At 45.0% G+C, this 24,813-nt stretch overlaps 1 protein-coding gene and 1 long non-coding RNA gene across 2 annotated transcripts in view; one reads left to right on the forward strand and one right to left on the reverse strand.

Annotated features, from left to right (window-relative positions):
* The window catches only part of CTNNBL1 (catenin beta like 1), a 162,407-nt gene that overhangs the window by 35,384 nt on the left and 102,210 nt on the right, over positions 1-24,813 (reverse strand). The gene's annotated exons all lie outside the window — the stretch shown is intronic.
* On the forward strand, positions 7,102-13,660 carry LOC123580237. The gene is made up of 3 exons (XR_006703199.1): positions 7,102-7,199; positions 12,093-12,477; positions 13,262-13,660. It is a non-coding gene; the product is annotated as an uncharacterized LOC123580237 (long non-coding RNA).

Genomic DNA, 24,813 nt, shown 5'->3' on the forward strand with positions numbered 1-24,813 from the left:
CTTTGTGGGCCACTCGAATCTAGATGTGCAGTTTATCTTCTTTTAAAATCATGACAGAAACTTTTAAGAATCTGATGAACCCTATGTATGCCATCCTTTGCAAAATATCTACACAAATGTGACATCTCCATGGAATTTCAGCGTGTTCCCATCTCTCAAGGATGGCTCCTTGGCTAAGAACCCATGACCTAGTATATCCAGATCAGAGGTCTTTCCAGAATGGCACAAACCACACCGTGGCAGTCACTCCAACTAGCCTCCCACAGTGTTCACTGTTCTTGTAAAGAATGGGATGGGTAACATTTCCCATCCTCATTCTTAAAAAAGGGTGGTCCAAATCCCAAGAGGTTAAAACAACACCTCTCTCTGTGAGGAGAGCTGTTTACCCACAGACAGGCCCATTAACAACCAGGCCGACCAGGGGTCCACCGCTGAGAAAGACACATGGATACGCCAAGAAGTCCAACTCCTGGACCCTGTTCCAGAAAGGCCAGCAGGTAAATTAACTAATTAACCTTATGCGGGGCTTTTAGGATCAGACAGACTTGGATTGGAATCCTGATGCTGGCATTCACTAGCTGGTTAAATGAGACTATGGGCACACTGCTTAATCACTAAGGCTCAGCTTTCCTGTTTGTAAAGTGGGGTTATCCCCTCCATCTATTAAATCCATTATGCCAAGCGAGCTAGGTACATAATAGGCACCTAACAGACATGCACTTGAGAGTTGCTGTCTTGAAGAAGAATCTCAGAGGAGATTCTCACCCATGCACTTGTCTTAGATCACCACCTAGCCCCTTCCACACCACATCCTGATCACATGCCTACCACCGAACATGTTTCAGTCTGCCTGCACCATCCTCATTGGCCTGTGCTGAGAAAAACAGAGACTCAGGTGGCCCGACGTTCTTAGCTGGTAGGGTTATCTCCTATAACTCAAGATTTGTTCTGACCCTAAAATGGAGTAAGGCCAACCTCACTCAGACTCTTTAATCCTACGATAGATGAAAATAAAGTTCTTATGTGTGACTACCCATAAAGCCAAATAATAGAAGTTCTGGGAGACTTGCGGACAGCCCTAAGGTGGGCAGTGGCTATTTACTAGCAAGCTGAAGGACACGGCGTCCATAAGCAGAGAGGGTCCTACTTTTTAATAAAAATAAATGCAGTCGGCCTGGGTAATCATTCACCTTTTGCTCTTGCTGCAGAACTGAAAACACAGCACGTGGTCTGTAGAGGAAATGAAAAACACCCTCTCTTTTAGGAGTTTTGTAACCACAGGACAATTAATAACAGGGCACGAAGTGGTGCCCACACCAGTGATTCCTTTTCTCAGACTTCTGAGTACCTACTACTATGTGCCAGGCAACGTACGAAGTGCTGGCACTACGGAGGTCAAAAGACACTCCATTCCAGAGGAGCTCACTGCCCTGCGAGCAAGGCTAAGAAACAGACAGCTACAATCGAGTACACAGTTAACTGGCACGTGTGGAACATGCGCAGCACTATGTGAAGCGCCCTAATTTAGTTGGGGATGGGGTAGGAAAGAGGAGGAAATGTAAGGAAGGGTTGGCTGTATAGATCGAGACAAGAGGAAAACATTGTTCTCAGGGACCCCTGGGAGTGACACAGGGCTGTAGTGTTATGCTGGCAAGTGAATGGTCGTGAGCTCATAGCTCCAAGTTTTCTGTGATAAAGTTGGTAGAGAGACAGTGGCTAGGATTTGGGATTCTATGGGCACATTTAGTTCTTACAATGCAGATCTAGACTGTGTTCCTGAAGTCAAGGATAAATGGACTGTGCTCCATTAACAGGTCTCTCAAGGTGGGGAACGGGGGAAGAAGGTGACAAGGAACACAGCAATAATCCCGAAACGACTTCCTTATCCTTCTGTGCCAAGAGATTTCACAGGTGTCCTACTTGCATCTCTTGAAGTTTGGGTTCCGTGCATCACGGGAAGATGACATTCACCGAAAAGGAAGAAGAGGCACTGGTAAGCAGAGCTGGGCCACAGGAGGCAGCCTCCAGGGGTCTTAGACACCGGAACTGAAACGGATTCATTCATTTATTCATAAAATAGAATCCTACAATGTATAAGATACAGTGTTTGAAGACAAAGACAACCAGACACTGATCCTTCCCTCCAGGTGCTTGTGGTCTCTTATGTCTAAAATTACTTGATAGAAAGTGACAGTGAATGAAAAAGAGGCAGAAACTACTGAGGAGGCAAATCCTCCCCTAGCCAGGGTATCTGGGAAGACTGGTGGGCAAGATACTACTGCGCTGAGCCTAGGAGAAGAGAAGAAAGCAAGAAAAGAGCCTTGAAGGGAGAAGGGGGCAATGGGAATAAGGGTATGTCAAGCAGGTGGAGAAGCATGAATCGAAGACATCAGGCTGGAATGCACATGGTATGGACAGAGAACTGGGAAGGGATCCAGTGGCAGAGGGAAGGGAGGATGAAAGGTGAGGAGGTTGGAAAGGTGGGGGGGGGGGCGGGGGGAGGGGAGGGGGCCGGTAGTGCAGACCATGGATAAATACAAATGCTGATCAATATCCTCACAGCCTGGCATTTAAATACTGGCCCAGCCTGGCTGGTTGGACAATGAATTCAGGGTCCCTCTGCCCACCCAGCTTCAGAGTCTGCACCTGCCTTCCAGTGGTCCAAATGGTTAAGAAAGATATGGGTCAGCCAGAGCTCTATACTTAGGATGGAAACAGTCCCTGTACCTCAACCATCAGGCCCATGTCTTGGCAAGATCTTGCAGGGCCACTTTAGAATTCAAGGCCATGCGGCTGAGCTGCCTTTGTTTCCATGGAACATCTAAGGCCATTAGCTCTTTTGTTTTAAGGAGATCATACGAAGTGTTCTTCTCTCATTTCTAAAATTAAAACCATCTCTGTTTTATTGCCCATCCTTGCTCCCCACCTCCCCCTGAACTTCCCCAGACAGACAGACGTCCTGCTTTCTGGTAAGACTCTCGATGCAAACAGGATGTTTAAAATACCCTAATTAAACCGTCTTGACTTCAGCAGTGGTGTGTTGGGGAGTACAGATTAATCTGTTTCATGCCTGGCACTAGCAGCTGAAGTAGCAGGAGGCCCTGTCAAATCAAGCCACAACATTACATTCCTCTGCCTTTATTATTATTTTTTCCTTTTTTGCATTTCATTGTAATGGACATCTGCCTAGCAGGGGACGTGGGAACCCAAGAAGAGTCACGCGTGTGTGCTCAGCCACTCCGGTGGAATATTGATGCAAGTCAAATCACTCTTCTCAAGACAGATGGATCTGTGTTAGCATCTATATATAGTGCCTTTAAACACACATACAAAATACATATATTCCTATTTTTCACACACATTCACTGAATCCTGAATATGTGGCAGGCGCTGGGCTGGAGACTGGGGACTTAAAGCAGCAGTATTTGTTACAGACCTACTGTGTGCCTCTGTGTGCTTCGCATGCATTCCTTCACTTCATTCTCACAGCAATCCTATGAAACACGTGCGTTACTCTTCCCATTTTATAGATAAGAAACTAGAGACTCAGCCAGGAAAAGAAGTTTGCCTCCCAGGGTTTCACAGCTAGGAAGTGACCTAATTAGTTCCACTATAATAAAACTTGATTATTTTCCTCCTGAGTTAAAAATACCCAGCAAGCATATTTAAACAGCATTCAACCTCACTAGTACTGCCGATAAAGCCATGAGGTAGTTTCATTTGATGAGCTTTGCAAAATACTTGATGTCTGGAAGGCTGTGGGGAGGTGGGCTCTGCTAGACTGCTGGCCACATGGGTACCGGGGATGCAGTATTGAAACCACTTTGCTGTATGCATCTCCCCGATAATTGTAAGCTCCTCAAAAGTAGGGCCCACATCTTATTCATCTCTCTACCTTCAGCATCTAGTCTTGTGCCAGGAAAATTCAACTAATACTGAATATGACATCCTGTGAAAACACCATGGTTTAAGAGTTAGCTGTCAGAGATACACATGCATAAAAAAGGAGTAACTGACTCCCTGAGAGGGTCTGGATGAATGAAGGAATCTTCAGAGTCTCCTCTTTAGAATGAGGAGAAATTTATCAGAGAGAAAGAAGGGGAATGTCATTCTAAACAATACACAAGAGATTAAAGATACAGAGATACGGGGCGCCTGGGTGGCTCAGCCGGTTGAGCGTCTGTCTCTTGATTTCAGTTCAGGTCATGATCCCAGGGTCATGGGATCGAGCCCTGCTGAGCTTGGAGCCTGTTTAAGATGCTCGTTCTCTCTCTCTCTCTCTCTCTGTCCTCCCTTGCTCCGCGCCCCCCACTCATGTGCACATGCATGCTCTCTCTCTCTCAAAAAATAAAGAGAGAAAAGAAAGAAAGGCATAGGGATACGAAGGAACACAACCAGGAGAGGCTGCAGGGAGTGGGTGACGAGATGTAGGACGAGGCAAGAGAAGCAAGAACGTTGCACACTTTCAACTAAAGAGTCAGGACTCTATCCCATTGGACTTATAGAACACATGATGGAGAGGAAGCAACCTGGTCAAATTTGTGTTCCAGAAGATCATTCTGGAAGATTTCTTTAAATGTACAGTGGAGGAGAAACAGGACCATATTCAGATTATTACAGAAACATCTGAAAGAAACACAGCATTTGGGTCTAACAGTTACGTCTCCTTTAGTAAAAACTGAAACAGTTAATGATTTTTCAGAAAGAAGCCCAGTTTCCTTGCCTTCTTCTCAGGGGAAGTAAAGTGTGACATAAAGAATACCAGAATAGAGGTAAGAGACAGGGATTTCAGTCCAAACTTTGTTTTTTGTTGTTGTTGCTTTTAATGTTTGTTTTTGAGAGAGAAACAGAGACAGAGACAGAGACAGAACACAAGCAGGGGAGGGGCAGAGAGAGAGAGGGAGACAGAGAATCCCAAGCAGGCTCCGCACCGTCAGCACAGAGCCCGATGCGATGCGTGGCTCGAACTCATGAGTGGTGAGATCATGACCTGAGCTGAAGTTGAATGCTTAACCGACTGAGCTACCCAGGCGTCCCTTCTAATCCAAACTTTGAAAAAAAATCTTCTATATGGCTCTGAATAGGTCTCTTCTCCACGTACTCTCTGGGCCTCGATATCTTTGTTTGTAAAAGGAGAAAAGTGGCTTTATACAGTCCTCCCTTAATTGAATTACAAGATTCTATCAAAAAGGGATGTGAACAACTAGCAAGTGACCCAGCAATTCCACTCCTAGATATTCCCTCAAGAGACAATGAAAATACATGACCGCAAAAAGACTTGTACACGAGACATTCTACAAAAACAATGTTCACAGCATTGTTTTAATGGCTATAATGGCCACAAACTTGAGACTGTTTGTCAACAGGAAAAATGGAAAAATACACCCACATCATGGAATATTACACAGCTCCAAAAAAGGACAAGGCATTGATGCACTCGACAACATGGGCGAATCTCAAAAACAGTATGCTTAGTGAACGCTTTATCCCCAAAGCGTTTCTGGGTAGTGGTAATGTTCTGCACCTTACAAGAGTATGTTTTTGTCCAAATCGCCAAATGGTGCACTTGAGATGTGTGCATTTCACTGTGCGATTTTACATTATTTTTAAAAATTGAAGTCAAGGCTAATGATATTCCTCCCAAAGTGTTCATGGTGAAGCGTACTGATGTCTGCAACTTAGTTCCCGCATCAAAAAAATAAAATGGACAGATGAGATGGACGGAAGTGACAAAGCAAATACAGTGAAATGTTAACTAGAGAGTCTAGTGGTGGGTATGTGAGCACTGTACAGTTCTTCCAACTTTCCTGTAGGTTTGCAAATTTCCTTAAGAAAATATTAGGAGGAAGAGGCAAGAAAAAAAAGGGAGAAATGAGCACTTGGAATATAAATGATGAGATTCCTAAAGGTTATTTTTCCAAAAAGTAGTTTTTAATATGTCTGTTGTTTGAAATTTTGAATGCATTTTCCATTGAAATAGGCCCACTGAAACCCATTTAACCTGAAATATAGCCAAAATTAATTCAGTATTCTCATTTTTCAGTTGCGATGAGATTCCACAAACATTGCCTAATCACCTACTGAGTGCAAAGCAATATGATAGGTGTTGCTTTTGGTTGATTTATTTTCTCTTTCCCATGGGATTTCCCCCCTCCTTTCAGAGTCTGAGCACCACTATGGATTTAAAAAAGTGTTTAAGTGCTAGCTTAACTAATTTACAGCCTTGAGTTTGTGGGAAAATATGCCTTGCAGCAAGAAAGGGATATATATGTTCAAAAAATACTTCTTTCTGCTACATGACTATTCTCCAAGGGCTCAGAGTGAAAAGAACAGAATGAACTGGTAGCTAATATTCCCTCCCAGGGTTTGAGCTGAAGGCATGAAGCTCCCTAGGTCAAGTGTTCGTGTATCAGGGAAGGCCCATACCTCAGATGGGTTGAAGGAGAGGTCCATGAAGCTTTAAGTGTCTGCTGAGTGCATGCACAACCATCTCCAGCGGCAAATGACTCTGATCCTTAGTTTTCTATGGTTCCTACACAATGTGCTTGGTCAGTGAAACCAACCCCATCACTCTGGTGGCAGCAGTGTGGGTTGGGCAACGATGCAGGGGGCCACCATGGAGAATGAGCTGGCCACCACTGACTTCAGGAACTCTGAGAAGGCCTAGATAAACTTTGCCCAAGAGAGATGTCCTCTCTACACCAAGTGGCAGCATCCTGACTACTTAAGACTGCCAGTTACCTGCCCATTTCCTCCTCTTATTTCTTCCTAATGATTGGACCCATATATATTTGGTAAATATACCTGGCTTAAAAAAACAAAAACAAAAACACCCAAACTACAGCTTCCCTTATAGCTAGGTATGACCACGTGGCTCATTGGGGTCAAGACTTAAGATAAACTGCTATCTGGAACTTCCAGGAGGGGATATGTCCTCTTCAGCCCTGCCCCCCTCCTGTTTTTGCTTTCCTGCTGTTTGGAATCCAGACCATAGTAACTGGAACTCCGGTAACCACGGAGACCATGAGGCAATCTTGAAAATAGAAGCCAGGCACACTGATATGTGCTTGGGGGCACATTCACAAGCAAACAAATACCCCTGGTCCTGTGATGACGATGGCAGAACAGAACGACAGAAGGGACCTGGGTTTCTGATGACATCTTGAAGCTGCCAATCCAGACTTCTGGTCTTGTTTTATGTGAGTTCTGTGTGTTCTGTTTTATTTAAACCATATTATTTCCAGTCTCTGTTACTAGCAATCAGCTGCGTTTCCTAACCGATAACACTAATCCAGTAAATTCTTCTCTAGGAAGTCCAAAGATACATTGTGTCCCAGAGTTCAGGTATTCACTCCAAGAAAATGGGCTGTTCAGCCTCACCTGCTTTTGGAACCAGCCACACATCCCAGTGGGGAAAGTCCTAGAACCAGGAGGAACTGCTAGTAAAAAGTATAGTCGTTTCGTTTCACCTCACTATCTCGAAGGGTCTAAACGCTTTTCGGTTATATTCTGCAGAACCTGGCTGGAAGCATTAACTTAGCTGGGTTTTTTTGTTCTATTTTTTGTTTTTTAATTATCAGCCCTCATCCTTGTAACGACAGAAATAAATGCCTGGTGTTTCAGAACCTCTGTTTTCTCTCTGTATTGCCACCAATACTTAGGTTAGTAACACCCGCTCGTGGCAGTCCTCTGAAGAACTGCTATGAGATGGCCCAGATGCAGGGTTTCTGACTCACCAGACTGACACCTCTAGTGACCCCCTTTGATGAAGACAGCTGAATGTCAGGCGTGGCTGGTTACGGCTTACTTTTTTGCAGCGTATCACTTTTAGGGGTATTGCATCTAAATTAATTTAAACTGATTTTGTGGCCTACAAGCTCTCTTGGGGTTTGAAAAGGACATGACACAGTTACCATGGTCTCCCTACCCACATCCAACAAAACACGTTAAAAAAAAAACAACTTGAGATCTTTAGATCCTAAAATAAAGATAATCCCGCTGAATATCTGTACTGATTTAATTTTTTTAAAGAGTCCTTCTCAATGGTTAGCGCACTGTATTTTCAGATGGTGCTGAAAATCTAGGGGGGCACAGCCTGACCCACCACCACCTGGGCTCAGATACACCTGGGGCTGAGCATGGGTGCCAGAATCCCCCCCACATTCTCCCCTCTCCATGACCTCTCCACTATTCCAATTCCCACTTTCCAAGAATCCACCTGCCGAGACGCAGCAGAGCTGATCATCACGGCCCCAAAGCAAGGGCGGTGTTTTTACACTCCTCTGAATGCCATCCTTGGATGACTGCTTTAGATTAGAAATTCGGTTTAGAAAAGAAAAGAAAAAGAAGAGCCTGTTTCCAGGACCTTCGGGGAATGATCTAAACCTACCTCTTCACTCCTTTCATGTTGCTCACCAGGCCTGCCTTTACACTCTTCCAGCAGCCCCGAGCTCCTCCTCCCATTCTGCCCACCGTTAGCAGCCGGGTCCTCCTTCACGCTCCTGCAGCCCCCGCCAACCGCTGAGCTCCACACACTCTTCCTCCTGACTTCAGGGCTTCAGCTGATTTCCACAGAAACCAGGAAACCCTGCTTGCAGACCCAAGACGGCCTTATGTTCATCTTCGTGAAGTCTGACTTCTTAACCCCTCTCCCATCAGCCAAGAACACAGCACAGCGAAAGGACAGAACTCGGCGCTGCTTAACACAGTTCTTCCGTTTCCAGTTTGAGGCTAAGGAACTTAACTGTTCTACAATCTTGCACACACAGAACCACTGCAAAAACATGCAGTGACCTCTGTGAAAACGCTTGCCGATCATATTCTAACAGGGATTAGACTTATCATAGGGAGGAGATAAAGGAAGCTGGTTAGTCCTAAAAAACACTGCATTTGTGAACAACAACTCCGTGCTCTGTTTTACTAACAGGAAATAATCAACAACTGGCAAATATATGAAGTACTCTGCCATCATCACTTTCTCACATGCTAACCTTCCTGTACACCCGGTGCAGCCATTTCATAGCTGTACAAATAAGAATGAGGGGCCTGAGATCTATGTGCCTTTCCCAGTGGGCCTTTCTCAAGAGGAAAGAAGTACTTATTAGTGTTATATACCCGGTTACTGTGCTCGCTGCTTTACATACTCTTTCTCACTTAACACTCATGACCACCCTGAGAGTGAATTATTCTCCCCATTTTACAGATGAGAAAAAAATAAGGCCCGGAGGGGTTATGTGCCTTACCCAAGTTCTCAGAGCTAGCGAGAGCCAGAGACCGATCTGACCCCCAAGGCCAGCTTTCTTTCCATTGCCCCAAATCTGCCTTTGTAGTGGTGAACTAAATTTACCAGCACCCAAATTTCCAGAGTACTTCTTTGCAAACGCAGTTGTGAGAAATGAGCAGAGAGCCCATTTTGAACAAAGCTACAAACGGAAACACCAATGTCCCTTTGCTTTACTTAATAAGACAGATGGCTCCTGGCAAAAACTGACTTCAAAGTAATTTCTGTGAAACAAATCCTACTTGTTTACCACTGTGGATCCCAAGACACATTCCCAAGGAAAGAATTCCCTAGCCTGCTTCATCATGAACGCGTGGTGAAGGCAAATGATGAGCAGCCTCGGTGGATACTGGTCATGGCCACAAATCAGCAGCAGTGTGTCCCCGCTGGTCGTGGTATTCCAGAACTCCCCCCGGCCTTACCACGTGATCTTCCCTACTCAGTGAGACAGCCCCCGCAGGACCACAGGAGTTCTCCCTGCTCCTGGGGAGCCTCTGGCATCACCCTGGTAGCCCTGAGTAACCACGTGTGGTAGAGTGGGACACCCACTGGCACAGAGACAGGAAAATATTTTATTCTCCAGCGCGATACTCATAAGCACAGTAATAATCAGAGTGGCAAACTTCCTGTCTGGGACTCAGCTTCCCCAACTGTCTTTTGAATAGTCCCTTCAACGCTCACATCTACAAAATTCTTCTCTTTCTCTAGGCCAAAGGTTCTCTGTGGAGGGGTGGGGTGAGAGAAAGATTGCACTGTCTGAGGCATTTTGCAAATTTTATGTGTGTGTGCTTGTGACAACTGAGGGGTCCTACTGGCACCTACTGGGTAGAGGCCAAGAATGGTGCCGAACATCCTACGATGCACAGGACAGCCTCCCACCACAAAGAGTTATCCAGTCCAGAGTGTCGATAGTGCCAAGGCTGAGAATCCTCAATCTAAGCTACTTCTGACATCTATTAGGATGAGGTTAACCTATCAACAGATCCCAATGCTATCATATACATTCTAGCGAGAAAAATGCCTAAATCCAAGGCTCTCATTCATATGAGTTACTAATTTTGTAAATTACAAATTCCCATATAAGGTGAAATTATATAATACCTAGTGTTACCTTAAAACATTCCTGGAAAGGGGTGCCTGGGGGCTCAGTCGGTTAAGTGTATGACTCTTGATTTTGACCCAGATCATGATCTCACAGTCGTGAGAGGGAGCCTTGCATTGGGCTTTGCACTGAGCGGCATGGAGCCTGCTTAGGATTCTCTCCCTCCCTCTCCCTCTGCCCCTCCCCTGCTTGTGCTCACATGTGCATACATGCTCATTCTCTCAGGGAAAAAAAAAAAAAAAAAAAAAAAATTCCAGGGGAAAAAAGAGGGGCATGAAACAAGGTTGGCAAATGTTAATCGCAGAAGTTGGGTGATAGGTATATAAAGTTCAATGTATAATTTTCTCTACCTTGTATTTTAGAAATCTTTCATAATATAATCTTTCTTTCTTTCTTTCTTTCTTTCTTTCTTTCTTTCTTTCTTCCTTCCTTCCTTCCTTCCTTCCTTTCCCTTTCTTTCTTCCTTCCTTCCTTTCTTTTCCTTCCTTCCTTTCTTTTCCTTCCTTCCTTCCTTCCTTCCTTCCTTCCTTCCTTCCTTCCTTAAAGTAAGCTCCACAAAGTAAGCTCCACAGTCAACATGGGGCTTGAACTCATGACTCTGAGATCAAGAGTCCCATGCTGACTGCTCAGTAGACCGAGTCTACTGACTGAGCCAGCCAGGCATCCCTGAAATCTTTTATAATAAAAAATATTTTGTTCTTCCGAATGAGTTTTTATTCAAAGGGATATAAAAGATAAAAGGGATTCCTCCCTGCCCCCTCAGCCCCTCAGCATAAGACACAGTCTGTGCCCTGGCAGAGCTCACAAATGAGTGGAAACAAGTCAGCCAACGACCGTCGCACACCAGGAATGATACTGGGAGCATAAGAAAGGGATCAGTCTAAACACAAATGTGGAAAATCAGGGCGAGCTTCAAAGAAGAAGCAGGATTGGGAGAAATTCCAAAGAATAAGCTACCTGTCTCACAGAGAAGGGAGTACAGGAGCAGCTCAGTCAAAGAAAAAGCATCAAGTATCAACACATGGAGGACAAGACATGGAGCAGCTACCACAGTTCAGGCTGGAGATAAGTGACGTCATCAAATAAACTCCAAAGACACAGGGAGGTCTGCCTTAAGGACACCAAAAGTGGGATTAAGAGAGAAGAATCTACAAAAGGTCTAGAAAAGTGAAATAAATTTAGTAGATTTACAGATGACAGCCAAAGAAGATAGCGGTATGCGGGCTATGGCTCCTTTCTTCCTCAGTTTTTGAAGGTTTTAGGCACATATAAATAAGAGCTATGATACTGTGACTAGGAGTGTCTGCTTGAGCTGCTTTAGAGGCTGTCCTGGTCCAGGTCCTCTGCCCTCTTGTCACCCCAACTAGTCTTGACAAATATAGCCAGCAGTCCGGCTCATTGTGCTTAGACTCTAACCCTAAGACCACAACACTGAATGCCTGCTTTTTCCAGAGCCCCACACCGCATTCTCTGGTGCCTCTGTATGTGCTGTTCCCCCCGCCTAAAAGCTCTTCCCTTTCTTGTCCACTTGGGACATTCCTACTCACTTTCAATCTTCCTAACCTCTTCAAGGAAGATTCCCAAGTAGACTGGAAGCCTAGTCCTTCCTTCAGTGCTTCCAACTTGCAACTTATACCTACCCCCCCCCCCGCCCCCGCCTTTATAACCTCTACTGTATCACAATCATTACGTGTGTTCTCCCCACCACAGGCGAGTACCTCCAGGGCAGGGAGCCTGCAGTGGTTCATGTGTGTCTAAGCATGTCTGGCACCATTAGGTATTCACCAATATTGCTGAAGAACTGAAGAGTGAATGAACTCCCAGGAGATGGCAGCTGAGGTTCCCTTTGGGCCGCCTTCCAGGCAAAGGTTTTCAGAGTTCCTAAAGGACAACTAGTTCCAGGTGAACATCTTCGGGTGAGCCTCCAAAGCCATCAGGCTATGCTCGGATGTGGACATCTCTCATCTTAAAGCTTAATCCTGAACTTATTACTTGTGAAATGCCTTCTGCAGCCTGGGACTTTAGACAGAGATAAGACATGCTGGGAATACATATTTCCAGATGCACTTCTTAAATAAAGCAGCCCCCACCCCAGGTAAGTCAGAAGGAGAAGGGAAGAGTGTAGAGGGTGCTTTCAGGCAACAGGCTTGAGCAACGGAAACCCGAGCAAGGCAAAAAGGGCCCACAGCGAGCCCTGAGCTGACGCAGGCTCACTGAACCACAGGCCCCAACCAGTGAATGGGCTACTTACAACTGGGCACAAATACCAAAAAAGGGGAAATTCCGCACGTCCCCATCCTCACTTACCCTGTCCCATAACTATAGCCCCTCACTGCTGCCTCCTGGCAGACAGTCTCTCCTTTACTGTCCTGCCCACTGTTCCCTCGCAGTATATTCAGTAAACTTTCTCTTTTACAGCCTGTCCCGCCGGCCCCCACCCAATTAAGCCCCACAAAGATGGCTAACATTTGTTAAGCACCTACTTACTACATGCCACAATCAGAGAGGCAGATAACACCCCATTTTATGGATCCCTGCTACTCAAAAGTGTAGTCAGAGGACCACCAGTAGCAGCATCCCCTGGGAGCTGGTAAGAAATACACGATTTCAGCCCTCACCCCAGACCAACTGAAAGCAGAATCCGCATTTTAAAAGATCCCCAGGTGATTCGTCTGCAGTATAAATCCTGAGGAGCACTGTTAAAGATGAGGAATGTGGGATCAATGAAGGTAATTAATATGCCAAGGTAATGTGTGATATTGTGATTTACAATAAGATACATATATTTGGTCTTTGCCCCCCTTTCTGTCACAGAACTCCTAAACTCTTGGAATTTTCCAAGGGAAGCGACAGCCATAAAGGTATCTTTTGTTAATTAGGTAACTTCCAGTGTGCCAAAGGATGAAGGCTGGTTGCCAGGAAAACCAACACGTGATTAGCCGGTTGTAATTTTCAGTCCCACCCCCAGATCTCCTGGGAGGGAAGAGGGGCCACTGGTTGAATCAGTCTCTAAGGGCCAATGATTGAATCCAGCACACCTGTACCATGAAGCCTCCCTAAACGCCCGAAAGGACAGGGTTTGGAGAACTTCCGGGCTGGTGAACTCACGGAGGCGCTGGGAGAGTGGCGGCTGGAGAGGGCACCGCGACCCTTCCCCTACCCCTTCCCCCCCTCCTGCAGCTTTTCCATCTGGCAGTTCCTGACTCATCCTTTGATAATTAACTGGTAACCTAGTAAGTACAATGTTCCTCTGAGTTTTGTGAACTGTTTTAACAAATTCACCGAACCTCAGGAGGGGTTCTTGGGAACCTGTGATTTTATAGCCACTTGGTCACAAGTACAGGTAATAACGTAGGCTTGCAAATGGCATCTGAAGAGCGGGGTAGTCTTGTAGGACTGAGCCCCCAACCTGTGGAATCTGAAGCTATCTGTGGGTAGAGAGTGTCAAAATTGAGCTGAATTCTTGGGGGTCTCCAAGAATTGCTTGTCGCCCTGGGGAACACCCCCCCCCCCACCACCACCACACTGGAAACTGCATCTCAAACACCAAATTTAGTTACACAACTAGTGTAAGCTGGGACTTGAACTCAAGTCTGCATGTTCTTTCTATAAGGCTGTGCTTTTGCTACTATTCTGCTATTAAGAACCATGCCAAGTTTACAGTTCAAAAAAACACATCTAGGGGCGCCCCGGGGGGACTCAGTCAGTTAAGCCTCGGACTCCTGATTTCAGCTTCAGGTCATGATTTCACAGTCATGAGATACAGCCCTGTATTGGGCTCTGTGCTGACAGCACTGAGCCTGCTTCGGATTCTCTCCCTCTGCCCCTCCCCCACTTGCATTCAGTATGCACTCTTTTTAAAATAAATGAACTTAAAATATGTAACTTAATATAGAGAAAAAACCGTATTATAACGAGGTTCATTATTTCAAAAATTTAGGTTAAAGTCATAAAAAAACCTCACATCCCACATTACCAAATACACCTGCCCCTAAAAGAAAACAAAATAAAACAAAAAAAAAAAAAAAAAAAAAGAGAGAAGAAATTCACATCCCATGTACCAAATACAACAAAACTTGGTAACAGACCTTTCTGCCCTGCCCTGCCCGTATTACAACTTTTCCTATTTTATTTTTAGAAATAACTAAAGTTACTGGATTGTTGCTTTGGTGATTAGAAGTCATTTAGCTTTCTGGTTTTCAGATGTCTCTTTGGGCAGCTGAGGTGCAGAATCAAGAATGTGGGCTCTGGGTTCCAGCGGACTCTGATTTTAAACCATGGGCCTGATTTGAAAAAGTACTTAACTTCTTTGGGGCCATTTCCTCAGTAATAGAACAGGCTAATGGTACCCAACACGGGGCTGATGGGAGGAGTACTGACATCACACATACACGGGAACACAGCAGATACTCCGTAAGTATGACCCCGCTGCGGCCATCTTCGGCAGCGCTAACCTCACACTAGCTGACACGTCTCAGGAGAATCAGCCTGTTACAAAGGCTAGCAAACATTGTTATTCCACAAGTTTGCCAGCCAGAAGGCGTACTTAACAGAGACATGATTTATTAGTAATCAATACATTTAAGAAAGTTGTAGGCGTATTTTTTAGCGATTATCAAAACGATACGCTTAATTTATTTTATGGTAACCCTGCAGCAAACAGGGAACAAATTAACAATCCTTTTCTTCTATTTTGGAACCAGGGACAAGGGAGAAAAGCGTTAAAAGGAAAAAATGTAAGGCATGTAGGAGACCAGGGAAAGACCATGTAATACCCACCATCACACACTATTCACGGCTTAATTTTATGGTATACAAAGCACTTCCCCCATACGTTATCTTATCCAGTTCTCACACACTGAAATGGTATTGCTTCCTTCTTAAAGCTGGGGAAACTGAGGTGCAGAGGGGGGCAAATGACTTAACCCAAGTCACAGGGCCTGAGCCTGCGTTACAGAAGAAACACAAATCCAAATCTCCCGAACCCAGCCCAGGGCCCCTTTCTAATAGGCTACTTAAGGGATTTAAAGTTACTATGCTCACAGAGGCACTGGGCTGTAGAAAATCGCCCCCATGATGCTTCACGGCAAGACTCACCAGCCCCATCCCCAGCAGTGATCTTCCCTGCCAACACTCCTATCTTTTAATAGACCCACACCTAAAAGAGAAAAGAGCTGCTACTCCAGGACCTCATACCTGAGAATCATTTGTTTGGGGATCCTTTGTTTGGCTACCAGAAAAGAATGTTCGACATCTTTCCAACCTCCTTCTTATGCTAATTACAGCTCATCAGCATCTGGACACCCACAAGCAAAATCAATCTGACTATAAAAGCCAAAGACATTTTCTTACCATAAAAAAACAAAACAAAACAAACAACAACAACAAAACCAAGTAAGAATGCAACATGATTAAATACACAGAGCATTTCCCCAGCAACCTGCAAGCTGCTGCATATCAAAATCACAACCAATAACACAGGAGTCCGGAAGGTGGACACTAACAAACATCTCACACATGTAATTGTATTCTTCAGGAGCAGTGAAATGTATACAAGTTTATTTTCAGTTTATCCCCTTCCACATTATACCTACTGCTGGGTGCCAACATGTCTAACACATTCAAATAGTCACACATTAAAAACAAAATACCATTTGAAAGGCCTCTTGACCGCCCCTTACACTGTAGCCAAGTGAACTCAGATGCCGTTAGCCTTCAGTCTGCACCTCATTTCCTCACCAACCTGAAATCCCAGCAGTTCACGACCCTTGGAAGAGCCACACTCACCACAAAGCACAGCTTACCTTTCCAAACGATCACCTCTACAACCTGATCACGTAACCTGAAATCTAGCCTGCCTTCTACAAATACAGTCTAGCTTCCTAACTATATTAAAAGACTCACCCTGACAAATATGCCCAAATATGCCAAGACCGAGTAAAAACAGGTTACAAAATAGCATATACACCATGATTCCATTTATGCAAACTTATATACACATACACACCGCCCTTCCCCTAACACGGATGTTTGAATGGATGGTGTCCATGATGTTTCCAGTAATTAATTAACTCTGGGTGGTGAGACTTGGGGTGATTTTTACTTTCCCTCCACCCTTTCCACAATGCATGAGTTTTCTACATCAGGTTATTTTATTCATACTCCAAAACAACAACAAAGCCATTTTTAACAAGCCTCCCCCTGAGACCTACCATGTCAAGAATCTTCTCTTGGCACAGAGAGAAAGCGAAGAGGATGCTTATCCACGCTTGTACTCCGAACATCCCGGCCAGGGGTTCTCAGCACTAGCTGAGCAACAGGCTCTGGGGCTTTTTAAAAAATACAGATGCTCCAAGTCCCAGTCCTCAAAAATTTTGCAAGTGGGGTCCAGGCATGTGTATTTTGTTAAAGCTCTTTGAGTGATACTGATCAGAGGGGGTCAAAAACTACAGATTTATGTCTCATTCTCAAAAGGGGCCCAACAGGAGGAGCAAATAGACTGGAGCTGAGTCAAGTGTCTAAAGGCAGGCAACTTCAAGGTAAGCAGTCGGGAATGCTGAGGAACAGAAACTGAAGGCTTAAGCCGTGCTGAGCTTCAGGTCTGAGAGGCCATGAGGAGACAGGAGGCTATCGTTATGGAGACAACACTCAAAGTTAGAAGCCAGGAAGAGGGGAGTAAAGTGTGGCAGGGCAAAACGTTGGGGACCAAGAGACAGAGGTTATTTATGCAGTACTGGGGGCAGGACTACTGAGGACTTATAGAAACGGAACAGGAAAAGACAGCAAGCAGTTTAAGTGAGGCCTGCTACTACAGGTGAGCAGCCCTGATTCATGTTTGAAAGAAGGAGCAGAGCACTGCTTACTCATGATTCAATTTTCAGAAGCCACAGAAAAATCCTAGTAAAGGCCATGTACTAGCTTTGAGATTCTTCAAGACAACTTCTGTAAGCCTCAGTGTTCCCACCTGTAAAATGTGGCTAATAACACACGTTTCATAGGGTTATTGTGAGCACAAGGTAAAATGAGATAATGAATACAAAAACCTTCCAGAGTACTCAAAACAAGACTTGCCCCCAAATGATAACATTAAGAAGCACATCCAATAAAGATGATATGTTGAATTTTAATAAACCAGGGCCCACAGTTGCTGCCTGGACCCTAAGTTACTTCCTCATTTTGGGACCACCTAAAAATGCCGGAGAAATAGCCTAAAAAGGTTTGGCTCTGTCCCCACTGTTGCTTCTACATTCCTGGTATTTGTCTTACTTCTATAAAGGAGATGCACTGCATACTCAACTATTTCTATGAAATTTAATCAAGATTATAAATGAAAACTAACAGAGTTATATTGACAAAATAATAAATGTACTGGTGGAGAATTCTATATCCAAAATAAGAATTCAGCTAATACTGCCAACTAAAAAACCAAGTTTCTACCTGGCAAAATGCAAACCAAAAAAGAAAACCAGGAGTGATTAAATGCTTCTCCTTCATCCTCTCCACTCAGGCCCTCAATAGCAAAACTGAATTTGTGCCAAATTAGCTGAGATAGTCAAAATAACTCAAATTACTACCATATCTATGAGCTGTAAAACTTTGGGAGAGTCTGTTTCTTAGTATAACAGAATAAAATGAGAACAACAATACCTACCAACATCAATGAATGCTCATTACCGTGTGCCAGCTACTGTCCTGAGCCTTGTACAGAGATTAGCTAAGTCAGGCCTCCCAACAGCTCTGAAGGATGCTTCACGGTCTGGCTTCCGCTTAACCACCTAATCTCCGGTTCTAGGTGCTTCTCACCGAGGGCTGGTGCCAGACTGCTCTTGGGAGGGTACTCCTGGGAAGGCTGATAAAAATACAGCTCTGCCGACATTATGCAGACCGGTGGAACCCGAAAGTCTGAGAAGGTGCCCCCAGGAGATTACATCTTAAACAAGGTTCCAGATGATTCTTCTCGGCAGCTAGGTTTAAGGCTCTCTGCAATCTGTCCCTTCCAACTTTTATTTTATACACGCTACTTTTCTCACTTGACATTCCTTCACCTGGCTAGCTCCTACCCAAGGTTGGCTCAAGAGCCACGTATCTGAGGCGGAGCGGTTTCTAATCTCCACTCGCTCCCTCACCACCCAGGACAGATGGGAAGCCCCTGCTCCCTGCTCCCACGGTGCCTCACGCTTGCCTCACCTTTTACCCTGTCATATAAATATAGGTTTCTAGGTCTCCCCCCTGGCTGAGCTGGGAGCTTGTTCACTTTCCCTCCACAGCACCAAGTCTGGCACAAAGCCAGGGCTAGTGGTTTGTTAACAAAAGAATGAACGAAGCCTCACTGACCTACCTTTAGGGCTCTTATCCATAGAAACAGACCCTCTACATGTGAGCCAAACGGAAATAGAAGGGTCCGGTACCTCATTCGAGAGGTGGTGTATTTTACCAGGGCTAGCATAATCAGGATTCTAACTGAGGGTCCAGGTTAATAGGCCATTGTGATAAACAGTGGCTGTCCTACCTCTTTGGTAGCTCTTTTTATGACCCAGCCTGTCCACACATGTAGTCCCTATCCACAACTGGGCTTCACCCACAAAAGCTAACTAATTGGCATCCTACATGTAAACATGAAAACTGCAAGAGGCAGAGACGACTGTTTTTGAAAGGCGACTATGCAGTAGCTATATTATCATTTATGAAACTGTCACATGCCAGGCTAGGTAGGATGCTCATGGTCATCATTCTTCACACCATTCTCTGAGAAAGGTTTTATCAGGCTTGTTGATTGAAGAGGAACTCAAAATCCAAAGAGGATAACTTGCTCAGGGCTACCTGCTAGTTTGGGGGTGGAGCTGGGATTTGAAGCCAGGTCTTTTTGCCTCCAAAGACAATCCTCCCTCCCCTGCTCTGTGCTGCCTCTGGATGTCAACCAGAAGACCACTGGAGCCACCTTGGTGTGGGCTGGGAAGGAGCTTTGGAAGAAGACTTGGGCTCAAATTCTGCTTTTGTCATTTACTTACTAAAGGCATTTGGTAATTAAACTCTAAGACTCATCTCTAAAAAGAAGATTAAAATGCCTAATTCATAAAGTATGTACACGTGTAAAGCCCTGAGTCTATCAGTAGATGCCCAATAAATGTGAGCTGGCCATGAGCCTATATTCCCTCTTCCTCCCCACAAAAGAGCAGTTTCTGGATGGCAAATAAATCTTGTTTCACGGTCTTCCTCGCCGGCAAACAAGTATGTTGTGCTCTAGTTGGGAAAGGCCTGTGGGTAAATCCTTAATATGACTGGAACCAGTTAGCAAACCAGATGTGCAACACACAAAATCATCCCCTCGAGCCTGATGAGAAGAACCCAAACACATTGCTTATTTCAGCATCCCCACATTTTGTCATCTGAGGTCAGGAATGAGACAAGCAGCTGGAGGGAGAGAAAAGGAATTGATCCAGAAACTGTTCAATTATGAGGTTTTCAAATAGCAACAAAAACAACAGCAAGACATTTCCATCCTTGTTTAACATAAAGTGCCTGTTAGTACATGACTTAATGCTATTCTTAAAATTAAATACCGTTTGCTCTTCACTTGCTCATTGTTCTGACCACTATAAGCAACCCTTTGTAATTTTCAAGCTTGGGGAACACAAAAAGGCGGGGGGGATCTTTGACTTCTCTGTTTACAGATGATATGGAGACGTGGGGACATGGGGCTCCTGGTATGTCCTCTCTGGGGCAGGTTTTTGTCTTACATTCCACATAGGATTGACATGCTTACAGTCTACCTCTACGAATGGCAGATTCGGGGAGGGACAACATTTCTTTAGGAAGATACTTTAAGAAAAGGGACACAAGCAGGAAACCCATCTTCACCCCAGCCACTAATATTAAGGAAGCAGACACTGCTGAGCACTTGGTCTGTATTATTTCATTTAATCCTCTCACAGCACCCTTATGAGATAGATTCCAGTATCATCCCAATTTCACAATTGAGGAAATACAGGCTCAGAGAGGTTAAGCAGCTTTCCTGAAGTAACACAGCTAGTAAATGACAAGACTGAGATACCAACATAAGTCCGGTCTTAATCCAAAGCCCATATTCTTAATCACTCACATCACAATAACAAGCTATATATGCCTCAGTGCCCACTGTCCCCTCTGCCACTCCCCTTACTGGTGTAAGAAAGAAACACTATGTATCTTTCAAGGAACACTCAAATGCCATCGCTTCTCTCTCTTTTTTTAAAATTTAAATTTTAGCTAACATATAGTGCAATATTGGTTTTGGGAGTAGAATTCAGTGATTACCATCTCTTCTCTTAAGTGTTCCCAGAATCCCTAGAATGCGTCTTCCTCTAGGCTTCTACAACCTCGAGTGTAACAAGTATTAGTACAGTATGATGTCCGGGGCCCTTATTAAAATAATAATCTAGAATAAGCTAACATTTCTCAAGCACCCGCACTATGGCAGACCTGCATAAGCCAGCCCATCTCACAGTGGTAGTTCTCACACTAACCCAAGGAGGTTGGCATTAACCCTATTCTCACAGATGAATAAGCAAATATGTTTTTATTTTTTTAAGTTTATTTATTTATTTATTTTGAGAGAGAGAGAGAGAGAGAGAGAGAATGAGAATGGGGGGGGGGGCAGAGAGGGGAAGAGAGGATCCCAAGCAGGCTCCATGCTGTCAACACAGAGTCCAACACGAGGCTCGAACTCATGAACCATGAGATCATGACCTGAGTCAAAATCAAGAGTCATATGCTTAACCTACTGAGACACAAAGGTGCCCTGCAAATATGTTTTAAACACTACTGTGGGACACAGGCTGAGTGGCCTTGGGGGAGAACCATAAATTGGTTAACATGGGAAGAATCCTTTGAGTTCTGCAATGCTCTGAACTATTGGTATATGCCTCAATCCTGTTGATGGCTAATGCTACACTGGTGTTAAATAAATTCATTTATTCATTCAACCAATATATACTAAGCACCTCCCATGAGCGAGCCCCGTGACAGGCACTAAAAGTGACTAGACATGATCTCATGGCGTCATTTTGCCATTTGCTCCTAATTGCTTGTACCATTCGAAAGGATAAGTAAGAGTCCCCACCATCACAATGACCTGTCCTGGGGCAAAGCACCAAGATTAGAACCAAGGGCTTCTGATCTAGTTTCTCATTTCACCAGCAAAGCAACCCAGAGAAGAGCAAGCTAGCCTAGATCCAGAAGAGCAAATACCGATGGCATGACTTCGTGAAATGAGTGTGAGATTTGTGATCAGAAGCTGAGGTCTGTCTTAGTTTAGACACTTACCCATTATAAGACTTGAAGTCATGATTTCCTTGAGTCTTATAATTTCCTCATTTTCAGAATGAGAAATAACACCAACCTTCGTGGGGCAGCTGTTAAGATCAAACGTGTTCAGATGTGTAGACACTCCTACAGATGCTAGATATAGGTAATAATAAACTGGAAGGCTGAAATCCCAGTGCCTCTGTTTCAGACTATGCCCTCATCTCCCTTCCACCAGAAGTGCCTTCCTCGCTAAGCATTCCTGTTCTCCTGTTCCCTTTAATAATGAAGTAATTCTTGTTTGGTATGTTTTTGTACTTGCTGAGATGATTTTTTGGTAAATACATGTGCAATTGCTTTGCTCCCCATGATTATTTCCCCCTTCTGTAAACTGTAAATTTACAGTTGAGGACTGAGGGTGTCTTTCTCACTTGGGTGGTGGCACGCAAGATAGACTTTGAGAGGACAGGAGGGCTGAAAGTCTAAGGCAGAGAGACTTATTAAGGCTGCAGTGATAGCTAGCAGAGGTGATGAGGGCAGAATCAGCGGCACTAGAACTGAATAAGGCAGAGTTTATAGGACTTATGATCAATTACATGTGGGGACTATGAGAGTTAAGTATGGCGCATGGATCTCTGCCTTGGTGGCAGGGTGGAAGGTGGTGCCGTGACCATTACTGGGACAAGAAAAGGAGAAGAGCCTTGGGCAATGGAAGGACTGAGTATGGGTTTGAATGAGCTGAGATGGCCTGTCTGATGGAGTTGTCTGCTGGTTAATTAGCTGGGCTGACTAGAGCTTGGGAGAGACGTTGAAGATTTGGGGATCAACGGCATAAAGATGTAGGTTAAAGCCATAGAAAGTAGTTGAAATCAAGGAGAGTATGTACAGCAAAACACAGACACACACACAGACACACAGACACACAGACACACAGACACACACACACACACACACACACACACACACTGGGGGAAGACACCACCGATCCACGCAAAAATGAACACCTGAGGGACAGGGACAAGCCACAGAAAAGGATGAGATGAACACCAGGGAAGAGCAGCCTCCCTCAGGATTTTGCTCCTGTCTTTGTTAAATTTTGAACACAGCAGGAGCCCTGATACAAAGCGGCTTCGAACGATGCCATGTCATTGCCATGGCCTACCATGGAGGCATTAAAAATGTGTCTTTTTCACTGACGCTGGCCAAACTCCATTGTCCTCTGACCAGAGGAAAAGTTTCGCCATTCCCCTCTTCCAGCGCCGGCAGGTGGCAGGAGCCCTGGTCCGCCTTTCCTCGCTAGTTGGGAGTCCGAGAAGCACCAGGCCACCACACACTTCCTGATGTGTGGGGTCCACCAGCGTCACTTACAATTCTTTGCAGATGACAGAAAAGTATTCTTTAAAGCACTGACCTGTTAGCAAGCGCTGTCACTTTTGACGAGGTAGAACGTGTGCCTCTGCCCAGCACGCACACCACACACCTACACACTGCTTTGCAGCTCACCCCCTTAGAGCTCCTAACAGCCTCCAGGGGAAGCATGTTAAAACAGCGCAATTAACTAGAACTGCTACAAACTCAATAGCTCACCTACCTAATGAAGCAATACAAGGGAAATTGGACCTATTTTAATAAGAATTTTAAAAGAGACAAGAAGTAAAGGTCAAATGCCATTTCTGGATCCCAGCTCTTTTCTTCTTCCCTCCCACTCCGAAGCAGTTAATATCAAGGAGACTACGCATGCCGTACTAATCCTTATAAAACCAAGGGGGCAGCCAATCATGCTATTATACCCAAGGGCAAATTTTTTCTTTCCAACCCAACCCCCCAAGCTAAGTGCCTCCCCTGATCTATTTCTGAAGGTTTTATTATGCAAACCTGAAAGGATTTCAATTACAATAATTCTTGTCCTTCTCCAGCCCAACTCACAGAAGCGGAACTAAATTACCAGCAATTCTAGGGCTTAAGGGTGGTTTTGCTTCTTACCTCCTCTCTAGAGTCACCTTAATCTAGAGATTCTCCTCTCTCAGCCCCTTCCGTCGGCTTGGGGAACACAGCTGGTTTTATGCCACCCACTATGGAGCACATCCTGACGCCGGACAGGCTCATCACGAGTCCCCTTGCCCAGTAAAATCCACTCCTCCTCACTCTCCGTACCTGCCCCAGCCAGGTGTCAGCAGCCTGGCTTCCCACTGACCTCTTAGGAGGATGGGTGCGTGGACCAAGGCAGACCGGAGACAGGTTTGGTAGAGGTGAGAACTTAAACTTCTTAATAACAAGCCTACGCTATCCTGGGGTCTACGCTAAGTCTATGTGTGTCACCTCACCTGACCCTCACAACCACCCCATGTGGTAGGTCTAGTATTTCACAGACGGGGCAACGAAGGCTCAGAGAGTTTAGGAAGGTCACGTGGGTGATAGGCAGTGGCTCCATCTGTACCACGCCAGGCTCTGCTGCTGCCCTAAGAGTCTGGGGAGGTGCTGAGAGGTGCCAAGACTGGACCAGGATGAGTTACAGCAGTTAACGCTCGTAGGTGACAAGTCCCTGGGGTTTGACCATAAAGGGAAGAGTGCAGGGCAGCCCTCCAGCGGATTCCCAGCTGGTAGTGTTTAATTAGAGGAGTTGCCGGATTACCAAAAGAAGCTTGTCATAGGGTGGCCTCACTTATATAAGGATGTTCTATCCATAACATGTGTTAATGTTAAAAAAAAAACTGTCAGTTATTTTACCAGAAAAAACGGGTTTACCCAGGAATAGAGAATTGCAATTCAAGTCATTCAAGCTACGGCAAAACTATAGGCGAGTCCAGAGAACAAAGGAGAGGAATGCTGTTTTATGGGGGTAGAGGGGGTTCTGAGGGGCTGTTATAAACCAAAAGTCCACCAGAATAAAATGGGACTTTGAAGTGTAGTGGCTTCTCACTGACTGGGCTGTTGCTGGGCAAGGAGAAAATCTTTCTTCCTCCCGCTGGGGTAGTCACAACCTACAGGCTTCTTCCTGTGGGGAGTGCAAGATAGGTCTCTTCCTGTTGGGGTCTCAGCTGAGGACTGATGGGGGTGTGAGAGCTCCCCCTTCTGGCCTCCTCACTCCATTTTAAAGGAGGTTTCCTTTATTTGATTTCAGACGTGGCTCTTAAGGGCATGCATGGCTCTA

The sequence above is a fragment of the Leopardus geoffroyi genome, chromosome A3 (assembly GCF_018350155.1).
Source record: "Leopardus geoffroyi isolate Oge1 chromosome A3, O.geoffroyi_Oge1_pat1.0, whole genome shotgun sequence".
In the NCBI taxonomy this organism is placed as follows: Eukaryota; Metazoa; Chordata; class Mammalia; order Carnivora; family Felidae; genus Leopardus; species Leopardus geoffroyi.